This window comes from Falco naumanni, chromosome 2 (assembly GCF_017639655.2).
Source record: "Falco naumanni isolate bFalNau1 chromosome 2, bFalNau1.pat, whole genome shotgun sequence".
Lineage (NCBI taxonomy): Eukaryota > Metazoa > Chordata > Aves > Falconiformes > Falconidae > Falco > Falco naumanni.
Genome location: NC_054055.1, coordinates 108,250,828 through 108,267,453, shown reverse-complemented (window position 1 = coordinate 108,267,453; position 16,626 = coordinate 108,250,828). Strand labels below are relative to the sequence as shown.

The following is a 16,626-nucleotide window of genomic DNA, read 5'->3' as shown; positions in this document are numbered from 1 at the left end:
ATTTAAACAACCATTGCTACTTCTACAGTCCAGGGCATCTTGTCAGCGTTCTCTGAATCCTGCAGATGGTCTCCACGTGACATGGGCAAGTTTAAATAAAGTAGGTTTTCCACAGAAATAAGCTGCATGATACACATGGAACAGATGCATTTCCAAGCAACTTTCTTTACTCAGCAAGGAAGGGCAGCAGGTGAGGAGACAACACACCCTGACTTAGGCCAGCCCGCTGCAGGGGAATGGAGCAGGTCACGAGAGACAGTAGCACCACCACGGACAAACCTGACAAAGTCCACCTGCCACAGCACCAAGCAATAAGCTAACAAGAATTAGACGAGATAGCAGATCTACATGTGTTTATAGCCCATGACTCAACTTTCCCTCCTGTACAGTGACCTTTAAGGAGGACAGGAAAAGGAGGAGACGAGCATGTTTATAAGTTAAATTCATACAATCTGTTATCCAAAAGAGTAACTGATCTCTGAAGACTCCAAATGTACTTAAGTAGCAGAACAGCAATGGCCTACGTTATCCCCAAAAGGCTGCAAGAGCAGAAATTTGATTGTTTCCTGTGCTCCTGGTATCTTGTGAAGCATGTGCAGTTTTCCTCAAAAAATAACAACAAAGTCAGAAGGTAAGAGACACAGAAATAGCGTGATCATCAGCACAAATATTTTAAGACTTGCTTTATTGCTAAAGTTCAGTTTTGCAGAAACAAAACACAACTGGTATTTGCATAGATGAGGCTCTGAAGACCAGAGCTAGAGGAACCGTAGAGCACTGCAACCCAAAATACCCAGCATTACCCCAAAAGTTGTGTCCAAATACTGTTCATCTCTCCTACTGCGCATTAGAATACTTTGCAAAACAAAACCAAAGCAGGATAATGCAAAAGTCAAATCGCCTGGAAAGCCTGAAGGACACACTGAACAGACCCTTTTCCCATTCAGGGGATTCATACTAGAAAATGACTAATGATAATATTTGAGGTCCAAAAGATAAAGTTTGGGAAAATGACCTTTTATGCATTTCAGATCAAAAAACAGTTTGGCTATATCCGTGCTGAGATAGCCATAGGCATATGAAAAACTAGCTTTAACAAAAAGAAAAAAACCACTTGTGAGCAAGCACTCAAAACCGCTCTGTTGAAGAGCTGTATCCAAAAGGAACGATCAAACTTTCATGTTTGGTGCTGCACTCCAAAGACAAGCCAAAGTTCAGTAAACAGTATATGCGGTTCTGCACAACCTTGTTATCTTTTCATCTTGACAGTTAAACCAACGTGGAGGAGTGCAAAGAGGTTACAAAACGCTATCAGCACAGTTTATTAAATGTTCCTTTTGCATTTGTTTTGAAATAGGATAAAACTTAAGGTAGCAGAGAATTAAACACCAGTAAGTTGAGAGGATCAGGACTGATTCTTGAGATATCATCTTGACCTCCAGCAGCAAGAGGAAATTTTTCTTCAAGAAATTTTGCACTTTTATGGGGCCACTGTTGAGCAGTCTGAAGGAGACTTGCTCTTAGTATGTTAGCAAAGAAAAAGTAAATGGCAGAAGTGCATAGATTCTTCCCTTTTTTCGCATAATTACAGCCTGAAGTAACAGATAAAGAACACTGTTCAGCTCGTTTTGCCTTTCCACCCCATAACCATACACAACATCTCCATTATCAGGGAGTGAATTTCACAGACTTCAACATAGCATCTCGGAGTTCAGGTGAAATTATTGGCTTTACTGAAGTCAACAGCACCATTTCTTCCAATTTCAAAGGTGAAAGATTTCACACTTAGCTGTGGCATTCCTCCTCCCCACCACTTTTAGATCATTATATTCTAGTTTTGAAGTTTAGCTTCTTACATGCCTTCTCATATCTCATCCATGAGAGATTTTGTTTATCTCTCATCTAGAAGCACCTTTAGATTACTTCAAGTAATGATTGGTATGAATTCAAGAAAAAAAAAAAATATCAAGCTATTGCCCTAGCTGCACATTTAGGAAGCAGAGACTAGAATCTGAAGCCTTCAGTCCTTCCAAAAATGGGAGGGAATGATGCTCTTGGGCAGGGGTCCTCAAACTACGCCCCGCGGGCTGGATACAGCCCCCCAGGGTCCTGAATCGGGCCGCCGGTATTTACAGAACCCCCACCCCCCCGCTGGGGGCTGGGGGTGGAAACCAAGCAGCCGCAGATGACTGCCTGCCACTTCACCCGCGCGCTGGCCCCCTGGTTATAAAGTTTGAGGACCCCTGCTCTTGGGTATCTCCACAAGCTAGAAATATTCAGATAAGGCTATTCATTCAATTACTCAGCCTTTAAAGGATATTCTCATTGTTGCTTAATTTAGCACATAAAATTAGAGTGAGCAGAAAGAAGTTAGCTACCTCGAACAGTGAGGAGCCCATCCATGTACCACTTGTTACATGAAGAAAAATGGCAGAAGCAAGTACTCTGCAAACCAGCGCCAACACAGCCAGCAGCTCTTGTTGCCCAAATGATTCCAGAAAGTGCTGTGCATTAGGAGTTGTTTCCAATTTTCACATAGCTTTGTTCTTCCCCACCAAACTCAGCCCAGTACAGGACTGGCAGAATTGGACACCACCACCCACCAGGGATGTCTGCTTCTCCGGCTGGGAGCTGCATTTCTAGAAAAATGGCCACAAGCAGGAGATGAAAAAGGTGTAAGAAATAAGTTGGTTGGTTTGTTTTCATTTTTTGCATGATGCTTCTCATGTACTCACCTTTTTGACGACTACAAAATCTCCAGAGTGAAAGGAAAAAAAACCCAACACTCAGGCAAGAAATTTTTTTCCATAAGTAACTACATTCCAACAAAGCTGAGGGCTACAGACTAGAAAATGGTAGGCTTGGCCCTGTTCTTTCTACTGCCTGAGAAATGAAGGCAGAAGCCAGTAGCTTGATGCTCTTCCCTGTTTCAGGCTGCTTTTTCACCTTATTTCGGCAGCAGTGGGCATAAAGACAAAAGAAACACCAAAGAACAAAGCATGAATCCCATTCTGGCAAAAAGAGGGAGAGAGAACAAAAGACTTAAGTGGAAGTGGATGGACTACTTATAGCAATTATTGTTAATTATTTCTGCACTTCCTTCCTTAATGTAGCTCCTTTCCTTCACAAAGGCCTACAAATAGTTCTGAGAGGTTCCCTTCCTAGAAAGGAGAGAAAGGAAAACTGTAATAAGACTATGCAATGAAGATACAGTTTCCCAATAACGCAAGCTACGGGAAACACATGGAGGTCAAATAAAACTATTATTTGCCTTTTCAAACACTATTTTCTTCAGCTGCTAAATAAAAACATTATGAAGCCATTTTACACAGTAAAATTTAACCTTATATTAACCTTCCATATTAAGTAAACAAACCTTTCTAGCCAATAAGCATCTCTGTGAACTCTCCAAGATGATAAGCAATACCTTAATTACATTCATTTACATGACTTTGAAATTGTTCCAGACCAAAGTCAACAACTACAAGGTCAGAGAGTATGGAAATCTAAAATAAGGAGAAATCCATAGTCGGCCCGTTCACAGAAGCATGATGAGGCATCCTTTCTACCCAGTTTACAAAGGGTCAGGTACATCAGCCCAGTGCTCACCTTTTCATCATTTACATGGAACACCGAAGACCAACTGCATCCTTTCTTTTTCTGAAGGCTACTCAAAGTTGAAAACATTGGACACTTTAGAATGGGTTTTAATGCCTAATGGCCAATCAAGCTGTATGAATATCCTATGCAAACATTTTATATTCTGACTGAAAGGCACAATACAAAAGGAGAGGTATGTTTTAAAAATGCAGCCGATAACACTGACAACTACAGAATGTTTGGTACAGTGCTGTTACATTCAGTAATACTGCAGAGTTTTGCTGAGATTTATCCAATGAGGAAAGTGGAACAGTAGAAACCACCATACTGACTCTACAGCGCTGTACTTCATGAATTGCGCAGACTAGAAGAGAAGCCCAAGCCTAATAAAAAAGTCACTGCCCAGACTTCCGCTGTCATCAACAAGACTAGACTATATCCTTAAGGTAAGAGGAGAAAACATCCTGCGTTTAGTCCCAAGTACAATCTTCATCATGCTACCTGAAAACCTTCATTATGCTGTTGTCTGTGCCATGCTCGGAGCAGGAAATGCTAGTTACGCTCAAGCAGCAATTACAAAGATGTTGACAATGACTGTTGCAAGAGGCTTCATTAAGTACGTTCTGCCCTGAAACAGCAGAAAAGCAGACGCAGTGTCCATCCCATTCCCAAGATATTAGATAATGGCTCAGGTATGATCAATAGTAATCAAATTAGCCAAAATAAAGCATGCATGCGCACTGCACTAATGGATCGTTTCAGGATTATATTTTGTGTATTATAACCACAAAAATATTACAGATATGCATATACAAAAATCTAAAGTACAGCTTTTGGACTTAGGCAATCCCACATCAATGCACTACAGCTGACAACATTTTCTTAGTATTAAACTAGATAAATCTCCCTGCACCCTCACTTTACTAGCCAAGCACTTTTTCCACAACTCTCAAGCCAACAGCCTCCTGCAATTTAAGTATGATTTAGTGCAACAGAAGCAATGAGTATTATAAAATTTATGCTTGTTCACCTTCTCTCCCCACAGAGAAGGGCAAGATGTTTTTTCATGTAAATATGTATTAGATCCAAATCATTTAAATAGATATTATTCCATAGAGAACATGATGCTGCATATGCCCATTTCAGCTCCATGTTACTAAATAAACTGCAAGATAATGATGTTGCCTTGCTCATCCTAAAGGACACCAAAAATATTTCTAAGCATTTCAGACAGAAGTAAAAGGAAGAGACTTTCACAAGAACAGAAGAAAAAACTAAGGTGGCTCTAACAGAGCTAGATAAGGTGAAGAGAATTTACTCATAAATCACAAATTAGTAAATCTCTTCAGGAACAGGCCACAGCTGTTAGAGCAGAAGTACAGCTAAGGTACATGGAACAGACTTTATAGTATGAATATCAATTCATTACTATCTTCAGTTTTTATTTTTATTTTCTTTTAAACAGAGCAAGGGAAAGATAATCATGTTTGCAAGGAGAAAAACCAAGAAATTTTAGACATAAGTAATTTAAAAAGTTAAGGTAGGAATGTTAAATGCAAGGTGCCAAATGTTAATTTCATGCCGTTTTATTTCTCAGTTATATTTAGCTACAAGTGTCACTGCTTGAATGGAGGAGAGAGGGAGCACAGGGAAAACTTAATGTCTTTCAAAAATGAGAGCTTTAAGCGTTACTTTTAAGTGAGCACATATCTCACTGCTTTTCAGGAAATACAAAAGGAAGTAATCTGTATGTTACCACAATGTACATTTATAGTTAACAATTTAACTCAAAATCATGTATGTATTTAAAAAGCAAGGAAGACCATCATTGGTCTTGAAGCTATCACATATCATTTGGGCCACAGTCAGTAATCTTACAATACAGTCTGACCTCTACTTGATTTTAAAATAGGATAATCACCTTCAACTATGTATGAACCTTGAACATTATCAAAAACAGTTTTATTGCATCAACGATTTATTAATAGTCTTATATTAATAGTAATGTAGCTTTGACTTTACAAAGTCATAAAGATGACGAGAAACAGAGTCAAGACTTAATTGTGCTACCTATTTTATTTTAGACTTATAAGGCAACCTCATGATGCAATCAGAAAAACTATGCAGAGAGCAACAGCTACCGAGGAAAAAACCAACAAAACGCATAGGTATCATCCCAGTTCAGCAGCGGAGCGGGAACAATGCAGAGAGTGTAATGAAGTCAAGATAAATACGGAAACCTTTGAAATACTGACATTCTCCTTTAGCCAACCATGCCCCAGACTGGAAAACTGCTCGTGCCAAGGCAGGTAACCTCCAGACAAGCACATGAACAGCAACTGCTGTAAAGAAGAGGCAAGAGCCTTACGCAGGAGCACATTAAGCTAGATTCCCTTTCCAAGCAAAGCGCTGCAAAATGACCAAAGCCTACAGGCTCAAGTTCAAAACAAACCTGATGAAGGAGGAAGTGTTCCTCCCAGACCTTTCTGGTTCAAAACACTTGCCGCAGCAGCCCTGCCACGTTCTTCATGTTGCACAGTCACTTTTATAGCTGGTAGCCCCATTACAACACAGCTGACAGTTTAAACAAAGAGCAACTAAGAAAGTACAATATTCTGTAACTGGCATTTACAGCATCGGCCTTGGACTTCTAATCTGTACAAGACGGGCACACAAATCAATCTATCAGCTCATAAAGGTATGCTTTTTAACCTCCAAAACAGATGGGATTGGCCAGAAATGTCTGGCATGTCAAACTGCTAATCACTGCTGCCCTTTGCACAAAATAACCCACTTAAGTTGAGGCATGGTTGCACTGTAACAGACATTAGTCTGTGGGAAACCCATTTAACTGTCACATACTCCCGCCACTCCTGCTCTCCCTTAATTAAGCCTAATGCCTTATGCTTTGACCTTTTGTTCTAGCCTATTAACCCTATCTAGTACAAGTTCAAATATGTTAAACTTAAGTTTGCTGTAAAATATTAAATGCCAAGCTACAGAAAGAATGAGGGACATTTCTCTACACTGCAATCTCTTTACCAAGTTTCTTAGGCTAACAAAATGGAAGCACTAAGTTGGTCCCCAAAGACAAAATATAGCCAAAAGCCAAGCAGTTTCACAGGAAAAAAAAAAAAAAAAAAAAAGTGGGGTTTCTTCCACTTGCATAGCCTACTTTTTCCTCTTCAGAGGAGAAAAGAAGGGATGGGGAGGGGGGGGAGAAGGGAGTGAAACTTCAGTTTGCAACTTCATATCCTCAGGCTTTCAGGTTTTTATCCAACAAGAAAAGCACGTATTATCAGCCAAGATCATACAACACTCATTTGCTGTTCTCTCAAACCTATCATTAAAAATAAGGCATAATTGGTTTACAGTGTCCAATTCCTCCTCAATTAAAGGCTGCCTCAGCCAACCTGGCTCACGCTGAGTCACAACCTTGTTCTTTGACAAGACAATTGCAGATGAGAATTAAAAACTAATAGTATCTTCTCATGAGTTGCATCTTTTGAAGTTTCTCAGACCTGAACAGTGAAGAGAGCATAATTTATAAATTTTAGCTTACTGTACAGACTTTTCCCTTGATGGAAGCTCAACTTAGCATGATTGCCTTCCCCTCTTGTGTCTCTTACTTTATGAAGGTTACACAGTATGATCAAAGATCAACAGTTATTAGCAAAGCAGTACTCTTTTAGATAAAGACCATCTTAATGGTCCAGAAGTGCGACTTAAAACAAGAAATCTAATTCCAGTGACAAAAACAAACCTCTGATCAAGACAGAAGTCTACTGCACTCCACCCTAAAGCTATTCACAGTGGTATGCAAAGCAAATGTGTATACCAACACAGGTATTCTACAATTAGTTCTTACAACCAATAAACAAATCTGTTCCCTACCCCGACAAAAAAAATCAAGACATAGCACATAACTGCTCTAGAACGTTGGTTAGAAACGGAAAAAACCATGCAAACTGTGTCAGGGTTGCCAACCACGTATACACTGACAAACAGATTTTCTCAAATCTTTAGCTTAACCACCTTACTGACCAGCTCAATGCCTGGTGTAAGACCCTTATTTACAGTTTACACTTCCGCAACTCTAAGTAGAACTGCTTTTAAACAGAGGTGACAATCTTAAAACAAAGCTTTGAATCACTTTATTTTTGAAGATGTGAAGGACTTAAAAAACCCTGACTGCCACAAAAGCAAATGTCTATGAAGTTCAGTTGAGGCTGTATAAGTGACCATCTGCTGCTGAGCACAATTCTCAAGTTTTAAATAGCTAATTAATTAATAATGTTTTAATTCCAAAGTGTATATCTTACTGATTCTGAGACCAGCAAGTAATACAATTAATCTTCCTGTAAATACAACTGCTCAGACAACTAAGCAGCACTACAGCAATGCCATCTTTTTCTGAGGACTCAAATAGGAAACATTAGGGGGGACCCAAGGAATGAATCCCTCATCTTGATTTCCCTTTGCTTCCAAAACACTGATTGGATAAATGCAAAGCTCCTCAATTTAAAAAGTGCATATATTTCCTAATGATTTTACTTTGCCATATTCTACTGTACCAGAGATGCTCAAACAGCAGTACACAGACCAATGCTACAGCCACATGAAGTCAAGCAACACACGGATTAATAAAAGAAAAATACATCCTTGCATCTGCAATCTGTGTCATTAGAACTAATACGTGAGAAGTTTTGCAGGCTGGGATTTGGTATGACTGCTTACAGCTTCTGGACCTTCCCTACTAATGCTCAAACGTTGCCACTGGAGGCAATGCAAATGAGTCCTAAGAGAGACCAGAAACAAAACAACAACTGCTTGTCAACCATTACACGCCCAAATTGTATTCTTTATGCTCATCAGCATTCTCAAGTTCTTAGGCATGCATCTAGGCCCACCGAGTACAGTGGGGCTACTCAAGTGAATGAAATTACTCACAAAGCAAAGTGCATATACAGAAGCAATCACTGGACAACACTCAGGGAATTATTCCCCAGTATCAAAGAAAAATAGGATTTAGGAAATGGGAACCAAGGGAGCAGATCCAAACAAAATGACAGCGGTGCTAAATGTCTACAAGCCATTGTAATGTAATATCTAGTAATGATTTCACTGTGACAGTCCCTTGCCACAGAAGCTCAATTCGGATCTGTTTTACTTAAAAAAAAAAAAAAAAAAAAAAAAAAGAGAAATGGTAACAGTAAATTTTACTTAATCTTCTCTTTCACTCTGAAATTACATGTACATCAAGTTCTTCTCTATTTAGCAGCCACCTCCCAAACAAGTAGGCTAAATCTTCATGACTTACCAGTGAATTCCATACAAAAAGTTCAAACGCTACTGAAATAATTATTTCTCTTTAATCAGCATACACTAAATAAATAATTAAAGAAAAGTCTTACAGCAAAATAGAGGGATTAACTTGAAAATTTATCACTTAAAACATATTACAATCCTAGAAGACTTACACATAGCAGACAGTTGTCTGACAGATTTGGCAATATGAAGAAGAAACCCCAAACCAAACAGACAAGGTAAATAACCCTAACAAATTATTTACCTTGAAAGTGGTCCCATCAGGAAAGCTCTTCCTTCAGGAGTCCAAGGATGCATTAATTTTCTTCCTCAACAATTCCATGTTTGATCTGAAAAGAACAGCAGAAATCGCCCTATGAAAGTCCACATACCAATTTTTCCTATCCATTGTCTCTACCTACTCTTTTAATTGTTGTTGTAAAGCAAGACTTTGTTTTAGCTAGTAAGATCTGCAAACAACGTTTTTATTTCAGATGAAAGATCTAACTCTCAACTACAGAAATCAAAAGCTTCTGAACAGAACCATCAGTAAAACAAGCAGAAAGCAAATTGTGTTGTCTAGACTTGTACTGACCAAGTGGACAGTATTTCTGCAAGAACAAAATCCATGTTCAACTGATTCAAAGCCACAGTCTTCTTTTGCTTCCTATCATTCAAAAAACAGCTGTCATACAAAAGCCTTCCTTCCTATTTAGCAATTACTGGTACTTCCACTTGAACATCAAAATCTTATTTTGTAAAGAGCCCCTATTAATTTAAATATATAAACACACAAGTAAGAGAGCATAGTATAACTGGTAAATGTAATGCTGAACACCACAAAATTAGTTAGAAAAAACTAAACCAGTAGAAATTATAATATTTGCTCTGAAGATATTTAGGGATTAAATAGTATATAATGCTATAGTTAGAGTACGTTACCCACCACAAGCATCACCATAAAAATTCTACTCAGCACTTCTCTGTTATTCCTAAGTCAACTTTTGCTAAAAGATGCAAACTTACAGCTAGCCTAGATCACCATGATTTGTATTATTTCAGCCTTGTTCTTGTGACTAGCGTCATTATTAAAGATTATATTAAATTTTCTGTCACTCAGTTACCACCCAAGCAGCAAGTTTATCACGCATAAAGAGTCAAACATAACAATAAAACACTAAAAAACAAACAAACAAAACACACATAGCAGAGGAAGAGCTCCTTTCTTTTCCACACCTTTAAGCTTCTGCTCTCACAAAACCCACGACATACCAAAGCTTTTTAAACACAGAATTTCTCTAGCAGAGAGGACCCCAAAGAGAGTATGCAAAGGGGAGAGGGGCAGTGGGGGCTCTCAGCAGTTCCCCCTTCTGCAAAACCACTTGGGTTAAAGCCAGCATAGAGAAAACATCTAACTCTGCAGTCTGCTCCCTGGGGAAAAAAAGAAGAAAAAAAAGAAGAAAAGAAAAAAACCAATACAGGTGTCAACAGACAGGTCGTCATCCAAAAAAAGACCTATTCAAAGCTGTCAGGTACATGAAATAACAGAAGCATGCTGGACTACTGCCAGCATAAAAACACAACAGAAGTAATGTATCCAATTAAGTTGAAAAATAAGTAAATACCCTGAAATACTACCTGCAGATACAATTTCAAATCCTTCCCCTACATTCATCGGGGAAGGAAAAAAAAAAATTAATCAATTTGCACCACAGAACAGTAGCCAATCCTCAACATTTGGATTCCAGGCTGGGGATAAATCCAAAGCTACCACTGCGGTCAAAATAATGAGAAATGATGGGTGCAGTGACAAAGGTGGTAATAAACATAGTTCAAAGCCTTCCCAACCCTGTTTCACTGGAAGGGCAAATAAGCTGGATGTGGAATCTTTTGTGACCAAAGGAGAAATGGGACAAGAGGACCCCCCCTCCTGCAGAAAGAAGTAGCACTCAAAAGAAAAAAAAAAGTATATATTCACCTTTTCAATCCACCCTAATTTGAGAAAAAGTTGATTTCAGTATTTCTGTTCTATATAATAGATGCAGACAAAACACTTTCTGCCAGGGGGGTGGAGGGGCACGAGGAGAGGGAATGGACACACCAAACACCACCACCCCACATTGTATTCCTATCAAGGTTCACTGTATAGACAAGATTTCCTTTAGGTTGCCATTAAACAGTCTTTTTTGCATTGTTTCAAGTGACTACAAAAGGCTTGCAACAGTTCAGAGAAAAGAGAACAAAAGAATTTGTTATTTTGGGGGAAAATGCCGTATTTCTTCAATGATGTTTCAAAAATAATACAAGAATTTTTAAAAGCTTTTCCAGAATACTACTTTATTCCCAGAAACATCAGATCTGGATCACTTGCTTTGCACACCTTATAGATTTTTTTCGAAATGTTGATTTGTTTCATATTATAAATTGCTGAAAGTGGGATAGGTGATGCCATGAACAATACCAACAGACCAATCTCCTGGGCCAAGAACGATCATTTCTTTCTACCTCTGAGGTAAGCCCTGCTTTCTGTATCACTGAAAAAGCCTTTCCAATTTCCTTCCCCACTCCATTTTCATAGTGGGGTGCGGCACAGAGAAGGAGAAAACTCGTAGCCACGACTTTTAGTTTGCTGTGAAAAAGTCAGCACTGGAGCAGCACAATCAGCCTAGCACCACGAAGAACAAAAATACTGTTCTGCAAGCGAGATGTACTGCTTAGGCACGTTTCTGCACAGAAATTCATTAAAGTGCTTCTTGGGGCAAATCAAATACTCCCTTGTTTGTTTTCAAGTAATAGTTCAGGTCAAGACTGGAACATGTTACATCTAGTGCCTGACCTCTCATGATGACTCCCTCAACTTACTTTTTCTCAAGGGGGAAGAGCAGTCCACCAGAAGTCTTCCCCAACACTGAGATTCTTTCCTACACTAAATTCAACCTCTTAAACCAGTGACTAACAGAAGGTCTGTAGCGTCTGCTTTTAATCTGATTTTGTCTATAAGCAAAATCGGTTTTCCTCTGCTAAAGACCTGCTATTTAGAAATAAGTGGTATGAAAAGAGAGTTTCTCTCAAGACAGGCAATTAAACAGGAGCAGTGAGCTCCAGTAACAATTTCAGTAAGAGAAGACTGTGCCAGGAGGGGTTTGACCCAACGTAAGATGGCTAGCAACTGCTCCTTCCCCTTTCTGCACATGAATATTTATTTACATGAGTCTTAGTTCCTATTCTCCTTCTTCAACCATCAAGCCAAGTGACCTGCAACAGACAGCCAAATAAATTACCAAATTAATTCTTTCAAGTGCTAAATAGGTCCGTTAACACTTCTAAGTATTTGAAATAAATAATCCAGAAACACTAAAGCACAGGCATTCATCTTTACTGAAAGAACCCCTCTGCCTGCTTCTTCTGAGGCAGATCTTCCCAACGGAGAACTCCCAGGAAGTTTTTACATGATCACAGCTGTCCACCCGAAGTCCTGCCTGCCCACCACAGCGCGCTGTTTACTGATCCGGCATTTTCAAATGCAACTAGCAAATCCCTAAGGCCGCAATATCCAAAAGCAATGCCAAAAGCCTTTTAAATACTCTCCCCGTAACTTTCCCCAGGCCTGCCACGGGCCGGCCAGCACAGCGCAGACGGTGACTGTTCTTATCGTTTTGGCCTGCTGGCAGGAAGAAAGAGCAAACCACAAGTGCTGTTACCATTAACCTTTTTGTCTTTAGTTTCAGGCTGCTTAGGCAGACTTTCAAGTTTACAGGCTTTTTTTTTTTTAAATCTTTTTTGTACATTTGCGCATACTCTTTCATACCTTTTCCTTCTGCTCAGGCTTCATTCCCTACCTACATTATCTTTCCACTTGCCTGTCATTAAACCCCTGCTGCGCAGTAATGATTTATACTTCAAGATTTGCACTTCTTGTCCCAAAAGGGTATTTATCCTTTTTTAATCCGTAGGATAGGTATCCTATTTATCCCACCTATTGCTCTGTCACCCAGCCCATCGCTCAGCACGTGTCACCCAGCAGGTGGAAGATCAGCCAGGCTGAGCTCAGGCCCCCCTGCCGCAAGGACCCCCCACACGTGGCAGCTCGGCCACCAAAGCCCCACTAGCAAAGGGGCTTGTGCCCCCCCTGCCAGGTGCCCAGCTGGAAACCTCACGCTCTCCCCAGTCCCCCTTCCGGAAACCCCACGCTCTCCCCAGTCCCCCTTCTGGACCCCCTCCACTCCCCATACCTTCACATACAGGAAAAAAAAAACGCAAACCATTTGGGTTTTGAGGTTCAGGCAAATCCTGAAAAGCTGTTCTAAAAATTAACAAAATTTTACAGCCCCTGTGCCTTCTCCGATAGCCCTGCAAGGAGGTTTCAAGCACAACCCTTGAGCAAGACAGCTGACTGTGGGAAATGCAACTCCCTGGCTTTGCCTTGGGCAAGTTTATACATGTGCTCGGCAAAACGCAAAACATAGTTGATCTTTTAATATAGTTATGTCCCACACTGTCACTGGTAAAATTAACAGTGCTCTTACTGCTAACAATAATACAGTTGGTATTACAGAAACCTTTTGCCAATGTTCAAAGCCAGAAAAATAAAGTTAGCCCTGAAAAGACAAAATAAGCTTTAAGCAAGCAAACCTTTGTCAATTCTTTTAAACCAATCCCACATTAAGTAAAACCTACAGGCAAATATGATCACCATAAAGTTAATTCATGTTTGAGTTTTACAACCTTTACTGAATCACTTCAGAAAAAAAGAAAAAAAGAGAATAAAAAATTCTCCTTGATGCCTTTTACAGAACAGATTCGCCCCAAACACAGCTATCAAACACTGCTGGTGATACAGCCAGTGCTTAAGTCACCCATTTAAGTTTACAATATAAAAATATTAGTTCACTTTTACTTCTTCATCAACATAGTTTTTATGGGTATAATAAATTTTGGTTAGCATGTCTTTCACTTTCGAAAAAGAAACAAGCACAGGCAGCAGAGAGGAAGGGCATGTTTTCATCTGGCAATTTTCTACCACAAGACTAACAGAGGGGAGAAAAAAAATAAAAATCCATCCAGTACAGTTTGGCATTTCACAGCATCCTGTATTCTGTGCATGCATGGTCTATGGAAACCTGAAAACGACTGACAGCTCTCGCTCACTGCGTAGCTCAGGACCATAGGCAGGTCCAACAGGAGGTCAGATTTCACCCCTACCTGAAACACGCAATCACTACTCCTTACCTCTCCCATCCCACTCCACGGGAAACGCATGCCCTTACGCACTCATCTCACTCATGACAAACTCACTGTCTTGATCTGGAGTCAACGTCAACGCTATCTTGAGAGACCATCGATAATACAAGTCCAACTTCTCGACCACAAGTTTGTGAGGACAGCTGTCCCAGACAGCAGAAGCCCCAAAACTGCCCGAACATCACTCCAGACGATAACTTTTGCCCTCCGAGATGTCAACTTTTGCTGCCCGTATAGCGACAATTACGCAGATGCCATTAAATCAGACTTTTAACCACAAGATATGCTCAGCTCAGAAAGCTTTTGTCACACGGCATCTTGCCATGTCACTTTTTAGTGTGTTCAGTCAGCCCTAGAAGCAGTAAATCGCGTTTCGATATGAAAGAAAGATGTTTTCTACCGCTCACTCAGGGATACACCACCCCCTTTCCACAAGCGACTGCTTCTTCCCCACGGGTCTTCGTAGGCTGGATTCGCACTCTTTGTTAAATAAAGCTTTACAGTATCTCTGAACATTTATAGTGCCATGACTCAGTTAAATTCTAATCAGCCTGTGAGCTGTTAGACACTGCAGGCAGGTCCCCTCAAAATAAAACAAGGAATAATACAGTCTCCAGATTCCAGAGAGATGAGGCAGAAGGGGACAACTTCCACTTCAGCTTTCCTAACACCACCAGAATCCCAGAGCCAGAAATCCCACCATTTTTTTCAACATCTTCAACACGTGTCAAGCATTTCAGCCGAATTCTTCCCGAAATTAAAAACCTAACCGACCGCCAGGATCCACAACACGGAGGGAAGAGAGAGGGGCAGCGGTGGCGCAAGGCTGCTCGCATGTTACACCAGGCTGCCCCTCATTTTGCCCACACGCCGTTTCTTTGGGTCTCGCTGCCTTCCAACTTCATCGCCAGCTGCCCCTTACAAAGCACAGCCACCATCAGCACGCTCCGCAGGAAGAAAGGGTGGGGGATCACCTTTAACGGGCTTCAGGGACACAAAAACACGTCTGGAAAAGTAACCTTTAGTCTAGAAAGGCAACAGCGACGTCCCTGAGGAACCCGAAGCGATGAGAAGGCATCTTTGGGGGAAGCAGGGAGCCGAGCGGCGTGCTACCGCCGAGAGGCAACGGGGAGGCAGGCGGCTGCCGGCGGGCAGGTGGAGGTGGGGCGGGCGCGGCGGGCGGCGGGGGGGCGAGGCGAGGGAAGCGTGGCCTTGCCCGCAGCTGCTGTGGAGGCGGCCGGGCGGCGGGAGGCGAGCGAGGCCGCGGCCGGCGGGGCCGGGTCTCCCCGCACCCCCGGCGCCTCCCCGGCCGCCGCAGCCGCTGCGCACCGAGCTTGCGGCGCTTTAAATAATTCACGGGCACACACACCGGGCGGAGGAGGAGGGTGTCCCTCCGAAACGGGCTCCGAGGCTCGCGGCCAGCGCTGGGGAGAACAGTGGCGGGTCTCGGGGGTAGCGACGAGTAACTTTTCCGTCCCTCCAGCTCCCCCAAACCCACCCCGGCCAGACAAACTTTCGGCTGGCACCGGGGGCGGGGGGTGCCGGAGGGGCGGCCGCCACCGGAAACGGCCCCCGCCGCCGCGGCCACCCTCGCGCCGGGCTCACCCCGGCATTGTTCCCCGCCGCCGCCTCCCCGCCCGGCAGCGCGGCCCCGGCCCGCCCCGCTCGGCCATTTCCCCCGCCAGCCAGCGCGGCCGCCGGCGGGCGAGCGCCGCACTCACCCCGCAGCGGGCCCGCGCACCCCCCCCCGCCGCGGCGGCGGCTCCTCCCGGGCGGGCTGCCTGGTGCCCGCCGGCCGGCCTCGCCTCCGGGAGAGGCTCCGGCGGCGGCCCCCGCGCAGGCAGCGGGCGGCCACGCGTGCCGCCCCGGCCCAGCGGCGAGGGCTCCGGCGGCCGGTCCCGACGCACAGGTCCGGGCAGCGGCGGCTCCTCACGCCGAGCTGGGCGGCCGGGTGCCCCGGCTGGAGGGCAGGACGCGCCGCCCCCGCCCCCCCTCCCATCCCCGCGCCCATCCGCCCGTCCCCGCGCACATACACGGCGAGCTCCGCTGCGCTCCTCTCCGCGCCCCTCCGCGGCTCGGGGCTCTGCTGCAATGCCTGTGAGGCTGACTTTCAAAGCCTAACCCGCAGCCGCGATCCTCCCCGCCTTCCACCTCGCCCGCCGCGGCGCAGCCCGGCCCCTCCCCGCACCGCGCCATTCATCTCTCCAGCCAAGTTTCTTAACCCTTTTCTAACCCCGGGCGGGCGGAGGGGCGGGCGGGGGGAGGGCAGCCCCGCACCCCCCGCACCCCGCCCGGGGGAGCAGCCTGCGGGCCGGGCTGCCGCTAAACGCGTCGCACGTACGCAACTCGCGTCGCCTCCTGCCCTCTCTAATTAATCTAACTGAAGGCGCAGAGCCCCCGGGAAACAAACTTACGAGCGATAGCACCGGAGGACCCGTATTTAATGAAAACAGCGGTGGCTTAAAAATAACACCTTTT

General features: G+C 43.3%; 1 protein-coding gene across 7 annotated transcripts in view; it reads right to left on the bottom strand.

Annotated features, from left to right (window-relative positions):
- NRIP1 (nuclear receptor interacting protein 1) overlaps positions 1 to 16,309 on the bottom strand; it is a 79,906-nt gene extending 63,597 nt beyond the window's left edge. For 4 of the 7 annotated variants that reach the window (XM_040582878.1, XM_040582875.1, XM_040582882.1 and 1 more), the window contains exons 1-2: positions 16,182 to 16,309; positions 9,173 to 9,257 (exon numbers count right to left, since the gene is read on the bottom strand). The gene's annotated coding sequence lies outside the window, so the exon portion shown is untranslated. Of the gene's footprint in view, positions 1 to 9,172; positions 9,258 to 15,869; positions 16,000 to 16,181 lie in introns of those variants that run through there. The other 3 variants (XM_040582879.1, XM_040582883.1, XM_040582876.1) reach the window with 2 other exon arrangements.
- Between the last annotated feature and the right edge of the window lie 317 nt (positions 16,310 to 16,626).